Genomic DNA, 15,149 nt, shown 5'->3' with positions numbered 1-15,149 from the left:
TGACCTCATTTCACCTCCAGCTGCCCTCTGAGCTGATATGCCCTCACCCTGGCCGCTTACACCTCTGAGGCTTCCGCTCCCCAGTGCCTGCCTGGCCTTGCCCGAGGGCGGCCTCTGGGCTCTGGAGCCCACTCTGCCCCTGCGTGGGAGGCCAGAAGTGTCAGGGAATTAATGCCTTTCAGAAGGCCCCCCACCCATGACGCTGGGAACTGGCGTACAACTACCCCACTCCCTGGGCCCTCTGCGGGCATAACTCAGGTGTGTATTCTCCGGCTCTCCTAGGGTCCCCCCCCCCCCCCTACCCAGACTGAGCCACTCAGGGAGCTGGCTGGCTAACACACGATTGCCTTCCCTCTCCTCCTTGTCTCAGTCTCTGCCTTCTCTCCTGGGGTTTCCTACATCAACCCTGTGGTCTGAGCTGCTTCTGGGGGAACCCAGCCTAAGTCGGGGGGGGGGGGGCTGTTATTATCTTCATTTAACAAATTTCAAGTCCTCGGCTCCGAGAGGTTGAAACTCACGCAGTCCCATTACATAGGGGAAGGGCAGAGCCTGTGCTCCAGGGGACACTCCACTCCCCTACATGGCTCTACCAGGTGGCTTCCCCCGGGCCCTGCCCCTGCGCGCCCCCCCCCCTCCGCGCCCCCAGGCCTGGCTCAGCCCCACTCTCTGGTTTGTCGCCTTGAGAGGCTGGGGGTGAGGAGCAGGGTGGGTCAGCATCACTGACTGGGAGAGGGGAGTGTCTCCAGGCCCTCCCTGCCCCCCTGTGAGTCACCAGCCTGCAGACAGAGCCAGCCCCTGGGTCACAGACAGAAAGAGAGCGATGGACACCTCCAGGGCTGGGCATATAACAAGTGGAAAGAAGTGGGAGCCATTTGGAGTGCTGGCAAAGGAGAGGACTACGCCAGGGTACAAGGGGTGGGCGGGCTCGGAGCTGAGCAATCTTTCCAACACTTTGTGTTATTCAAGGGACCGTGATCAGACTTCCCGGGACACGGCAGCCCCTATAAAAGCAGGAGGAACCAAGGTGACAAATAGGAAAGGATTTCCTCACCTGAGGATATTTTTCCATTGATTTTTAGAGAGAGTGGAAGAGAGAGGGAAAGACAGACAGAAACATCGATGTGTGAGAAACACATCAATTGGTTGCCTCCTGCACGTGCCCTGACCAGGGCCTGGGCCGGGGAGGAGTCTGCAACCGAGGTACATGCCCTTGCCCGTAATTGAACCCAGGACCCTTCAGTCTGCAGGCCAATGCTCTGATTTCTTTCTTTCTTTTTTAAAAAATATGTTTTTATAGATTTTTTTTTTTAGAGAGAGGGAGAGAGAGAGAAACATCCATCCATCAGTTACCTCCTGCACAGTCCGGTGACCTTACAGTGCCCCGATGATGCTCAGATGAAGCAACAGAGCCACTCCAGCCAGGGCAGGAAGGGATTGATAGTGAGGTGTGCTCAGCCCGGGAATGTGGAAAGTCCCTGCTGAGAATCTCCAGGTGGGGGAGGAATTGGCCTGCCTCCTTTAAGACGGTGGAGGTGGGCATGGGGCATGGGGCAGGGTGGACGTGATGCCCCGAAGGCGAAAGTTACATGGAGAGAACATCTCACAGTTTTCTACTTGTTTGGCTTTCCTGACACCTGCTTCTTAGTCCAGGTTCTCCCAGACGCAGACTCGGAGACGAGGATTCCAGTGCAAGTAGTTTATTTGGGAAACAGTCCCAGGAAATACCAGTAGGGGAGTGGGAAGGAGCGAGGGAAGGGCAGGAAGCCAGCACAGGGAGTGTCTTCTTGCAGGTTATGCTACCACGTGAGCAAGAGGGACACAGTCCGGCTGGGGCTCCGGAAGACGTGTGAGACGCCGAGGGCTGCTTCCAGGCACGTTAACTCTCCAGCACTTCCGGCTTGCCCGGAGCTGGTACAAGCGTGTGTCACGGCCAGGAAAAAAACCCTCAGGCAAAGAGCAGGTGTTGGCAGCAAGCAACCTTCTCCTCCAGGGGTAAGTGCTGAGATACGGGCAGGGCGCCAGCACCTGCCACCCTCGGCCTTCCCTTCTTCTCCTTGACTTTCCCTTTCCATGCGCCTTTGCGGGTTCGCCTCATTTCCCCATGTCCCCTCTTAAATGCCTGGTGTTCCCAAGGCTTCAGCCTGGACCCATTGCTCCCCAAAGCAACATGTGCTCTTGGACAATTCCATCTACTCGCGTGGTTTTAACTACCATCTGTGAGTAGGTGACTCCAAGCCCTGTCCCTGACTTGGATCTTGCTCCCACCCCCATGTCTGTGAACCTCCAATGATGGCCTAATCAACATACCCCAGACCCATCATCGTCTGCATCCACACCCACGCCCTACCTCTGCGTTTCCTCCCCAGGGGTGGCGTCTTTTAAGAGTGTGGAGGTGGGCCTGGTACCTGATCCAGCCAGTCACTTTAGAAACCAGGACCACCCTTTGGTTCCCCCAATTCCTTCTCTTCACATCCAGTCACCAAGCTCTGTGGATGTGGTTTCCAAACTAGTTCTCAGAGTCATTTCCTCCTCTCCACCCCAACTCCCACTCTAGACCCTCTTGATCTCTACCCGGGTATTCCCCTAGCCCAGTGGTCGGCAAACTCATTAGTCATCAGAGCCAAATATCAACAGTACAACGATTGAAATTTCTTTTGAGAGCCAAAATGTTTTAAACTTAAACAATATAGGTAGGCACATTGTTATTAACTTAATTAGAGTACTCCTAAGCTGGCCTTTGCTAAAAACTCAAGGGGCCAAAGAGCCGCATGTGGCTCGCGAGCCGCAGTTTGCCGACCACTGCCCTAGCCTCCTAGCTGCTGGCCCTCTTCCAACTTGATCTACTCCTAACACCTCCCTCCTAACACCTTTCTCCAGCCCATCCTCCACAGAGATCAAATAGTGCTATCTAAAGTGCCAACGTTGGGATTGTGAATTGGTGCAGCCACTATTGAAAAGAGTATGGCGATTTCTCAAAACATTAAAGGTCGAACTACCTTATGACCCAGCAATTCCACTTCGGTATATTTGTGTGAAGAAATCCAAAACACTAATTCAAAAGAAGATATGCACCCCTATGGTCATTGAAGTGTTATTTACAATAACCAAGATATGGAAGCAACCCAAGTACCCATCGATAGATGAGTGGATAAAAAAAGCGGTTGTACATATACGCAGTGGAATATTACTTGGCTATAAAAAAAGAATAAAATCTTAGCATTTGCGACAGCATGGATGAACCTAGAGGATATTATGCTAAGTGAAATAAGTCAGACAGAGGAAGACAAACAAATGCCAGATGATTTCACTTATCTGTGGAATCTGAAAAATAATATAAATGAACAAACAAAACAGACTCATAGGTACAGAAAACAAACTGATGGTTGCCAGATGGCAGAGGAATGGAGCCCTGGGTGAGGAAAGGTGAAGAGATTAAGAAGTATAAATTGGCAATTACAAAGCAGTCACAGGGATGTGAAGTACAGCATAGGGAATATAGCCAATTATACTGTAATAACTGTGTGTGGTGCTCGGTGGGTCCTAGACTTATCGGGAGGACCACTCTGTAAGTTTATGTATAACTACTAGGCCATACACCTGGAACTAATATAATATTGAATGTCAACTATAATTGACAAAAAATGTTTAATTAAAAAAAAAATTGCCAACCTGAACCTGTCATGCCTTGCTCAAGATCTGTTCCCCCAGGGCCAAATTCAAGTACCTTGGCCTGGTGTTTAGGCACAAGGTGTCCTTTCTTCATAAATTTTTTTTTAATCCTCACCTGAGGATATGTTTTTATTGATTTTTAGAGAGAGAGGAAGGGAGAGAGAGAAACATCGAGAGAGAGAGAGAGAGAGAGAGAGAGAGAGAGAGAGAGAGAGAGAGAGAGAGAGAAGAGAGAGAGAGAGAGATTGGTTGCCTCCCTTATGAACCCTGAGCAGGAATCCAACCTGAAACCTTTTGTTGTATGGGATGATGCTCCAACCAACTGAGCCACCCGGGCAGGGCCAGGCGTCCTTTGTTAACCTCTGATCCCTTCCCTGGCTATTGCCGGTGCCGCCTCTTTAAACCAGTGGTGGGTGCTGCGTTCTCTCCTCTCCCATCATCTGCTTGGAATACCTTCCCTTCTGCTTGCTTTCAGGGCTGACTCCAAGACTCAGCTTAGATGACACTTCCTCTTGGAAGTGTTCCTGGGATGCCCAGATTTGGATTAGGCACTCATGTTTTATGCTTTTGTTTTCTGTGCAAGTGTTAGAACATTCACTTCCAGCGGCTTAAACAACAAAGGCACTTGACTGGCTTGTGTAACTGAATAGTCAGGGGCAGCGCTTGCTGCAGGTGCTGTGTGATCCAGGGGCTCACCTCGCTGCTGCCGGGCTCTCACGTTGCTCACTTTGACTCATTCTCGGAGTCCTTGGAGGGAGTCCCATCGGCTTCACACTCACATTCTGCCTAGTTCAGTCCACTGAGCTGATCAAGCAAATGCTGGCTTGTTGGGACCTGAGGAGAGATTTGCTTGCCCTTCCCCAAACCAACCGAAATGGCCAAGGGCTTCGAGTGTTCTACTTCTGGGGTTGGCAAACTATGGCCAGCTTGTTTCTGTAGTGGCAGCACTGCAGAGGAGGCAGACACCAGCCAGCTTTTCCTGTAATGGGACAAAAAGTAAACATTTTAGGCTCTGTAAGCCAAGGCCAAATTGAGGATGTTATGTGGGGACTTATATAACAAGGGAGGAAATAGATTCCCCCAATTTTTATTGATGGCATTACAGTTACAATAATAACTGAGTCCAATTTGTAATACTGGTCTACTAATGAGAAGAATTGGATGGGGGGGTGGGATATATTTTTAATTGGGGTCCAAAGTTCATGCTCCCTTCATCAACTTGATGGCATATGCTCATCTATAAAATCATTCTTAGCTCACAGAGCATACAAGAACAGCCGGACATGGCTCAGGGGCCACAGTTTTCAGACCCCTGATGAAATCAAACCGTTACAGAGCTAAGGGAAGAAACTGTGGGAAGCTGGAAAAGGAGACAGCAGACCACTCCCATGGTGGAGATGCCATACCTAGGTCTTCCCGTGTAGGGCTACCTTAGTGATGCACCATTCAGAGTTGGGCTGTGGGGTATTTTGTAAGGCAATTCTTTATAAGACAAGTTCATGCACATCAGGTCCCTTAATCCTGACACCATTCTTATAAAGTACACTAGTGGCCTGGTGCACAAAATTGGTGCATGGGGGGTGGGGTGCTCCCTCAGGCCAGCCTGCACCCTCTCCAATCGGACATCCCTCTTGCAATCTGGGAATGCTGGCTCCTAACTGCTCACCTGCCTGCCTGCCTGACCGCCCCTAACTGCCTCTGCCTGCCTGCCTGATTGCCCCTAACCTCTCTGCCTGCCTGCCTGATCACCCCTAACTGCCCTTTCCTGCTGGCCTGATTGCCCCTAACTGCCTCTGCCTCAGCCCTCACCACCATGGCTTTGTTCAGAAGGAAGTTGGATGTCTGGAAGATGGCTGGTCGACCCAGTCTAATTAGCATTTACCCTTTTAGTAGTATAGATAGATTATATAGGATAGGATTGCTTAAATGGGGGTGGGAGGGGAAGCCTTTTTCAACAGGAGGAGATGCTCTTGGCAGACAAAAAATACATAATCCCTATATCTGGACTGATAGCCAGCCATGTGCACTATTCCAGCAAACCCATCATTAAAAAATTGAACCACTTTCTTACACCTTACACCAAACAGCTGTTGCCCTTAAAACCCCTCCTCAGCCGCCCCCGCTTAGGTTTTGCCTTTGCAGTTCACCCAGATTAGGTTCTAATTAGTCAGTTTCTATGCCAGTCAGCATCTAAAGCTCCGCCTCCTAGGCAGCCATTGGCTCCTCACAGTTCACCCAGATTTGGTTCTGATTGGTCGATTTCTATGCCAGTCAGTGTCAAAAGCTCCGACTCCTAGGCAGCCATCTTGTGAGGGCATGAGGGTTAACTTGCATATTACCTCTGTATTATATAGGATAGTGTCTTTTTCACAGAGGGGAAACTGAGGCTCAGAGAGATGTAGCTGTCTGGGTTTTCACAGCAAGGCCCCTCTGGGACAACTCTGAGGATTCTAAGACAAGGGCCTGGGACCTGTGCTTTGTAATTGAACAACTGTGCTGTCCCCTGGTTGGGGGCAGAGGCTGGGCCAGCAGGAGAACAGGTGGCCTGGAGGCTGGGCTCCAGCTGGCTTCGTGACATCCAGTGTCCAACTGGGATGGGCCTGGTTAACACAGGTGCTCAGTTCTGTCTCAAAAATCTCTGGGGTTCCCCTGAATTCTTTATAACTCCCCACATAGGAGTTATAACTAGCCTCAAACTAGAGAAAAATCAGGCTTCAGGTGAGCATGCCCAGGACCACAAACAAAGAAGCTGACCCCTCCTCTTCCTCCAGTCTCTGGGCCTGGCCTTATGAGGTCACTGATGAGCACTCTGGGTCTTGCAAGCCTTGATGTTGGGAAGACCATGGGGTGGGGCAGGCTGTGGGCAGCCCTTGGCAGGACAGTCTTAACCCTCCTCCAGGGCTGACTGGCCTCAGGCAGGGCCACCAAGGTCAGGGCAGGGTCTACAGCATGCAAAGGCAGCCAGAGGTGAAGGAAGGTTGCTGGGTTCCTTTCCAGGATAATGATATTTATTTTAAAAATATTTTTATTGATTTCAGAGGTGAAGGGAGAGAGAGAGAGAGAGAGAGAGAGAGAGAGAGAGAGAGAGAGAGAAACGTCAATGATGAGAGAGAGTCATTGATTGGTTGCCTCCTGCATGCTCCCTACTAGCCAGCAACCGGGCATGTTCCCTGACCGGGAATCGAACTGTGACCTCCTGGTTCATAGGTCTATGCTCAACCACTGAGCAACACTAGTTGGGGCCAGAATAATGATATTTAGAAACTAAGAGTGTGTGTGTGTTAGTACCTACAAGCACACATTCACACATCCTCTGATCTCATACTTGTATGTACACACTCCCATAGTCAGACAGTCACACCCACAACCATCTTCACTACCAGCATCTCACACACACACATTCCTATGGTTTCCCACACTGATTCACATACTCCTGAGCTCATCCCACATGTTTATACACACCAGGGATAGTTTCTTAGGACGGCCATCGCGAAGTACCACACACCGGGTGGTTGAAAACAACAGAACTTGATAGTCTCACACTTGCAGTGGAGTCCAAAATCTAGGTGCCTCGGAACCTGTAGGGAGGATCCTTCCTTGCCTCTTGCTAGCTTCCTGCAAGCGTCGGATAGCCCCAGGTGTTCTTGGCCTGCAGATGCGCCACTCCAATCTCTGCTTCCATCTCCACAGGGACACGTGTCTGTGTGTCTTCACAGGGACATCTTTCATTAGGACACTAGTCCTATTGCGTTAGGGGCCACCCTACTTCAGTATGATCTCAATTTAACTGATTACATCTGTTATGACCCTATTTCCAAATGAGCTCACATTCTGAGGTGCTGGGGTTAGGACTTCAGCATATCTTGTTTTGGCGGACACAATTCAACCCATAACAACACCTTATGGCCGTAAAACCTCATGCACTTAGCACACTCCCATAGTCACACACAGCTGTATACACTATTTAAAAAAATTTCCCCCATTGATTTTTAGAGAGAGAGGAAGGGGAAGAGAAAGAGAGAGAAACATTGATGTGAGAGTGAAACATCGGTGAGCTGCCTCCTGCACGCACCCCACTCAGAATGGAGCCCATAACCGGGGCATGTGCCCTGACCAGGAATCGAACTGGCAACCCTTCGGTGCATGGGATGATGCCCAACCAACTGAGCCACACTGGCCAAGGCACAGCTGAATATACTTTTTTTTTTAATTTTATTTTTATTTATTTCAGAGAGGAAGGGAGAGGGAGAAAGAGAGAGAAACATCAGAGAGAAAATCATCAGTTGGCTGCCTCCTGCATGCCCCATACTGGGGATGGAGGCCACAGCCCAGGCATGTGCCCTGACCTGGAACTGAACCGTGACCTCCTGGTATATAGGTTAATGCTCAACCATTGAGCCACAGTGGCCAGGGCTCAGCTGTATACACTATTGAAGTCCACAGATGTGCACACGCATACGTTCCCACATTCCCACAGTCACAAAATCACACATATCCATATATATCCCCAGGATCTCACGCACACATTCACACACACATGCACACATACACTCACATGCATGCACTGTCCCCCAGACTCCCGGTCTTACATCCAGCCCCCACATGCCTTACAATCACTCTCCCTCACATGCCTTCCCGCCCCCACCCCCACCCCACTCCCACACATCCCCTTGGCCACACTCCGAGGCCACCCCTGGGGTCATGCTCTGAGACCTGGCACATTCGCAGCCTCACACTTGGCTCATACCTCTCACATCCTCTCCCACCCACACAGTCTCTCCCCTTCTGACTCCTCCATCCAGCGCGCCGTCCCCTACCAACCCTCAGGGCTGGGAGGCACAGCCGGCCACGGCGTCCACCCGGCCAGGGCACCAGGCAGACAGAGCTTGCTGTCCGGAACCAGTGTCCCCACAGCCTCCTCCATCGCAGACTCCCACTCTTCCCTCTCAGGAGCAGACAGACAGACAGACAGACACATGTGCACACTCTCGCCCTCTGGCCCCGCCCCCGCCCCACGGCAGCACTGTTCCTCATTACAGGCCAATGCGCCTGTTTGCTCGCCCAGCTGGAGATGGTTAGAGAGTGATAAATAATGAAAGAGAAAACAGGCTTTTCCCCTCTGCGGCTTCTATTTATGTAACATGTGTCACAGCTCACTCACAGACTTTGTTTCGGAGCTGGTTGCAGGAAATAGTTTATTTTTTCCGGACGGTGGCTTGGGGGGCGGGGCGGGGGGCCTGGGGTTGGGGTTTCTGGTCTCACGCCCCTGGGAGTTTCGGGATCCGGCCCCCAAAGTCCCCCCTCCCCCCCTCCATCCTTTCCCTCCCTGCCTTCCCCGACACCCTGGGTTAGACATCAAAGCTCAAGGCTGCCAGAGACTGGGGTTCTCTGACTCCACCCATTGGGAAGGAGTTGGGTGGGTGAGGTCCCCTCCCAGCTGCTTCTGAAACCCCCCAAACAGATGGGCTTATATTAGAGCTGGGCAGCTTGAGGCCAGGACTCCCGAGGGGAGGCCAGACAAGGGGATTCCTGGGTAGCCTGCACCTGCTAGGGGGGAGGGTCCAGAAGGATTCCTTCCGCCAAGATCCAGGCCTTGTATGACGTAGCGCTCTATATCCGTGTCTCTCTGAGGCCTCCCGGTTTTCAACTGCTGCTGCTCAGGTGAGGTCATGAGGGGCAGGGACCCGGAGGGACTGGCCATGGTCTGCTCAACTGGCTGTGAGAGCCAGGACTTCCAACTCACCCCCCCCCCGCCCCTTCTGCCAGGGGCACCCCCCTTGGTAGAATTCTTTTATTATTATTATTATATTTTATTGATTTTTTACAGAGAGGAAGGAGAGGGACAGAGAGCTAGAAACATCGATGAGAGAGAGACATCGACCAGCTGCCTCCTGCACACCCCCCACCGGGGATGTGCCCACAACCAAGGTACATGCCCTTGACCGGAATCGAACCTGGGACCCTTCAGTCCACAGGCCGACGCTCTATCCACTGAGCCAAACCGGTTTCGGCCCCTTGGTAGAATTCTGCTCAGGCAGGTGGGGTAGTTACAAGGCTGTGGGGGCCTGGAATGTGGGGGAATGTGAGATGTCAGAAATCTGCGATGTGCCCCTCAGTCCTTTCCCAAATGCTAAGGAGCTCTCTTTGGGGTGATGCTCCAAGGAGGGAAGAGGCAACAGGGAGCCGCCCTGCTCCCCCAACGCCGTTTGGTGCCTGGGAAGGTTGAAGGGAACCCTGCCTGAGCCTGTCTCTTGGAGCGCCAGGGCAGGGGCCCCAGGCCTTGCCTGACATGAAGGCACAGTGGTGTCGCAGGCCCCCTCCCGGGAGACCCAGAGGGACTGACCCCAGGAATGTGAGTCCACCGTGGAAGGTGGACCGGGAAGCCCCAACTCCTGCCGACTGGAAGAGAGGTGGGTGTACAGGCACCGGTTCTGCCCAGTGACCTCCGGGGTTCTCCCGGGCCTGTCCGCAGGGTCCTGGCTGGTAGGAGAAGTGGCCACGTTTCCAAGGCAAGGACTTGAGTGCTGAGCACCGGGGGTCTTGGGTGCTCCCTTCCTATTTAGTCCTGGGAGCCCTGTGCCCGGAGGGGGTCCCAGGAGAGGGGGGCTGCAGCAGCGCCCCTCCCTGGTGTCAGGGGCCTTGGCAGGCAGGAGTGTGGGGAAGGGGTCTCGCTGTCCTGGGCATCTGTTCAGGCTGCGGCCCAGGAGCCCCGCCCAGGACACCCCGCCCCCAGCAGACACTGGCCTGCACCCACGCTCTCAGGGGGCTCCCTGCACGCAGGCCCCCTCTCAGGAAGACCCAAAGCTCTGGACTCTCACGTCTCCTGCAGATGTCGGATAGTAAAATCACCCTAAATCCCGGGAGCTCTGCACACTTGTCCCTTAACTTCACACGGATCCTACAAGGAAGCTTTTATGAACCCCCCAGCCTTGTGGAAGAGAAAAATGGGGCTCAGAAAAGCAGTGATTGGGCCGAGGCCACCCAGCTACTCCGTGGCAGAGCTGGGCCGGGATCTGGACCCATCCCCTGCCCGGCTCACACTGCACCCCTTCGTGGCCGCCTTCCCCTTTCTCTGAGCGCCGAGCAGGGCGCAGAAAGTCCCTGGCTAGCGGGTGCGCACACAGGGGCTGTCTTTCAGACACACTGCGCAGGCCCCGCGGCCCTTCTCCAAACCCACCGGGCTGTGATTTCCCGCGGACTCCGACACCTCTGCTTTCTCCACATCCTGAACCCGCCCGGCCTGAATTCCCGGCTCCAGCCTCAGCTTCCCCTCTGTCCTTCAGGCCCAAGCATCTGAGCGAGGCTCCCCTGGCTCTGAGGAGGCCAACAGCACTGGCCGGGCTCCTTCCTGCCCCAGGTCTGACCCTCACTCTGGCAGCCTCTGGGATCCAGCCACCTCCATCCTCCCCTCTCCCTCCGAAATGTCAGGCCTGGCACTGCCCCCTGCAGCCCCCTCTCCCCACGGCCCCCCCGGGAGCCCAGGCTTTGCTGGAGGGCAGCGAGTGAAGCCGGCTGTAACAGAGAAACCTCGGGCTCCTCTTTAGAAGTCCCGGAGGAGGCAGATCTGAGGAAAGGCTGCCGAGAAGGCGCCTGCAGCAATGTCAGCTTGAGAACAGCCTGGCTGACAGGATGCTGAGCGGGGATTAAGGTCGGGATCAGGGAAGCTGGGGGAATGAAGGCAAGTTCCCCGCGCCCCTCGCTGCTGCCACCGCTGCCGCCTCCGCGCCGCCGCTGGCTGCTGAGTTTGTCTTCTTGTTTGTTCTCGCTCTGGGGAAGTGGGCAGGGAGGGCAGTGGACAGGGTGAGGCAGGGCGGTGGGGGGAGGGCAGGAGAGCTGGAGAAGGCAGGCAGCAGGGCGGAGGGCAGTGCAGAGGAGAGGGTGCCAGGCCTCTGGCTCTCAGGGCTCCTCCAGGGCAGACCCTCGCCTGGGACCGTTCCCTGGTGACAGGCGACTGTCCCTAGTCAGCCCTGGGCAGCCAGCCGGACCCCTGTTACCCTTCTCCTATGTGCAGAGCCTGTCCTGCGTGCTGGTGGCAGGACCAGTGGCGGCGACAGGATTGATGAGGCCCACATACCTCCCGATGTGAAGGCAGCTGTTTCCACCTGCCTTCCGGTGCAGGCTCCCTCGTTCTGGGAAAAGGTCACCACCCAGACCTGTCTCATCATTGAAATGTCACCGGAGCCCAGCCAAACGGGCTACAGAGTTCCAGGGCATCCAGGGCAACAGAATTCCCGTGACACCGCAGTCCCTTGCGTTGTCACTGGCGTGGTGGCTACCGGCATGGCCTCTGGTCTCGGACCGCCTGGGTTCACATTCTGACTCCGCCACTGGTTTGCTGTGTGACCTTGGGCAAGGCCGCTAACCTCTCTCTGCCTCGGTGGGAGAAAACAGTGGCGCCTCCTTCTAAGGCTGAGGAGAGGGTGAGGGGAGCGAACACGTGAGCAGAACTAGGAGCAGGCCTGCCAGAGGCCTGTGCAGCGAGGGTGGTCTTCCTCAGCAGCGCGGGCAGAGGGAAGGAATAACAGTGGCAACGTGAAGTTAATCACCGGGAAGCTTCGGGGGGAGGGAGTGTGGGATGGGATTTGGGAGGCTGAGGCTTGGCAGGGGTGAAGGAGGAGACTGGGGGTGAGAGGCAAGCTCCCACGTGCCAGGTGAGTGTGGGGCCTGCGAGGGGCAGGCATGAAGGCTTGTCTGGTGAGAGGAGGAGAGGACGCCTTTCCGGGAGCCCCAGCCAGCCGGTCTTCCTCAGAGGCCCTGCTCCCACGAGGGGCAACACGACTCCCTCCCAGTCCTGCCAAGGGCAAGCCAAGGGTGCAAAGACCAGGAAAAGACACGCTTATCATGGGGACCGCCCGGAATGGGGCTGACTCCAGAAATTCAAGCAATTGACAGAGGCTTCCAGAACTCCCGGGTTCTCTGGACCTGGTGAGGGACAAGGCAGCAGGGAAAGGGGCAGAGACTACACACCTGGCAGCCCCTGGGCCACCCACCAGCTGTGTGCTTTGGAGCAAATCCATTAGCATCTCTGAGCCTCAGTTGCCTGGTCTGTAAAATGGGGTAAAGATTGAAACCGGACGGGGTTCCTGGCCTCCAGGGCCGCCTGCTGCAGGGCCTGCTCTCCCTGCAGCTCCTCCTGGGGGTCCTCCTCCTGTCCCCTATCTCTGGACACCTGCCACAGGCTGGGGGTGGGAGAGGGGCTGGGTGGGGTTCTGGTAATGGAGGAAAGGGTCTGCTGAGTGTCTGTGGGGGAACGCCCCCGGCCAGGGCGTCTAGTCTCAGGTGTGGGGGGAGCTCCTGGCTGGGGATGTTACATCGAGGGGACTAGTTTCTGGAGAAGCTAGTTTCAAAAACACGCCCCCCGCCCCGCCCCTGTCAATAAAAATTATGTATATTTATTATAGAAAATTTGGAAAATACAGAAAAACATAGAAAAGAAGATAAAATGCATATACAGATAATACCACCACTCAGAGGTAACCATGGTAAGATTGTCCTGTATATTTTTTAGTTTTTAAAAATATATCTACTCAGAATAGGCACAGGGATGTAACTGACAATCTAGGGAACATGGTCAATTATATTGTAATAACTGTGTGGTGCCAGGTACTTGAAATATCGGGGGACCACTTTGTAAAGTACATGATTATCTAACTGCTATGCTGTACACCTGAAACTAATACAAGTATTAGTTTGAATGTATACTGTAATTGAAAAAAACATTTTTCCAAGAGCAAAAATATTTACATACATACACACCTATTCACAATACTCACACATACTCACACACATTTACACACATACAGGTAACATTTTGTTACAGCATAACACACTTAATGTCCATATATCTCCAAAAATTTAGAAACAGAATCATGAAATCATAAATGCATTATCGGTTTTAAAAAATTATTTTGTTTCATTAGACAAAACACCGAGAACCTTCCCCCAGGTTATTAAATATTCTTCTCCGGTGTAATTTGACACGACTGTGGCGTCCTCCATCTTTTGGGTATAAAGTAAGGCATATCATGTATCAGTTCTCCATTGCTGGTCATCCGGGTTGTCTCTAGATGCTTGCTGTTATAAACAACACTGTGACGAACATCCTCGAAGGAAAAGCCCCGAGAGGCAGCTAACTTTGCGATTGTTTGTCTACACGTCTGTCTACTCCCAGTGGAGGGTGAGGCGCTCTGGGGCAGGCTCCTCGGCCGATTCACTAGCTGGGCTCCTGGTTCACTGGAGACAGCCGGTAGCTGCTGGTTGCATTGCATTTCTGGAGCCTGTGCTCTGGGCTGAGGCGCTGAAGTGGTGGCTGATCAGGAAGGAGCCCGCCTTCCAGCTAGAACACTCAGGGTCCCCACTGCCTCTCAGTGGGGCTGACCAAGTTCTAGGAAAAAACATTCCCAAGCCCAGAGCCACTGGCCTTCCTGAGTCCCAGGGAACTGCTGCTTTCTCTCTTCTCTTCCTGGGCAAAGGAAAGGGTGCCTCCCCCGCCAGGACCGCCCCCTTAGACCCTCATCTCTGACTCATTTGAGTTCTTTTGTTGTGTCTTCCAGCTGAAGGCCCAGCCACAGAGCCCTTTACCTGCTCCGGAGGCTGGAGCCGTGTTGGGGCAGCCCCCGCCCTGTCCCATTTCTGACTGCACAGCCCATGGGCCCTGGGAGGTGCCTGCTGCACACCTCAGCCCTGCCCTGCTCTGCCCGCCACCTCCCGGGGCACCGGGAGCCTTTGTCTCTTCCTCCGGGAGCTCTGGGCGGATGCTGTCACTCTTCCTGACAGATTTTAGAATCTTGTATTTCGGAGCTGAGCCCCCAGCTCGCAGCTTTTCAATGGGTCTTAGAAACAGAGAGAGAGAGAGAGAGAGAGAGAGAGAGAGAGAGAGAGAGAGAGAGAGAGAGAGAGAAGGGAGACAAAAATTGAGAGGTAAAACTTACTAATTTAATTTAATTTCTCTCCTCAAGCATTCAGCCTCCTGCAAATTTTCTGGTTTTAAATTTTTATCCTTTTTTTCCCCTTCTCTCTCTCTCTTTCTCTCCCTCTCTCTCCCTTCCTCCCTCTTCCCTCCCTCCCCCCCTCCTGTCTTCAGCTCCCACACTCTCCCACCCTCCTGTCCTCATTTCCCCTCCTCTCCCCTTCTTTTTTAAGTTTTTTTTTTTTCTTTTAACTTTCAAGGTCATTCCGGACTCCTAAAGCCGCCAGTCCCTCAGTGAGACATGAGCGCCACTGGCGTCCGTGGCCTCTGTTTCCGTGGCAACCCAGTAACCATTAATTTTCAATTAAAGGAGACAAAAAGCTGGATGACAGCGCTAGGTCTGCTGAAGATGTCAAGAATCTGTATTAATATACAGCAAGAGAGCATAATTGTGTGTCCATCTTCCCGAGCAGCGAAAAATGGAGGGATAATTACCAGCTCGAAAGCCACTCTGTAATTTAGTTCTTACTGTCACCACAGCCCTACACATTAGCATAAATTAAAAGCAGAG

The sequence above is a fragment of the Eptesicus fuscus genome, chromosome 10 (genome assembly GCF_027574615.1).
Source record: "Eptesicus fuscus isolate TK198812 chromosome 10, DD_ASM_mEF_20220401, whole genome shotgun sequence".
NCBI lineage: Eukaryota > Metazoa > Chordata > Mammalia > Chiroptera > Vespertilionidae > Eptesicus > Eptesicus fuscus.
The sequence above is the reverse complement of the archived record's forward strand: the minus strand, read 5'-3'. Positions refer to the sequence as shown.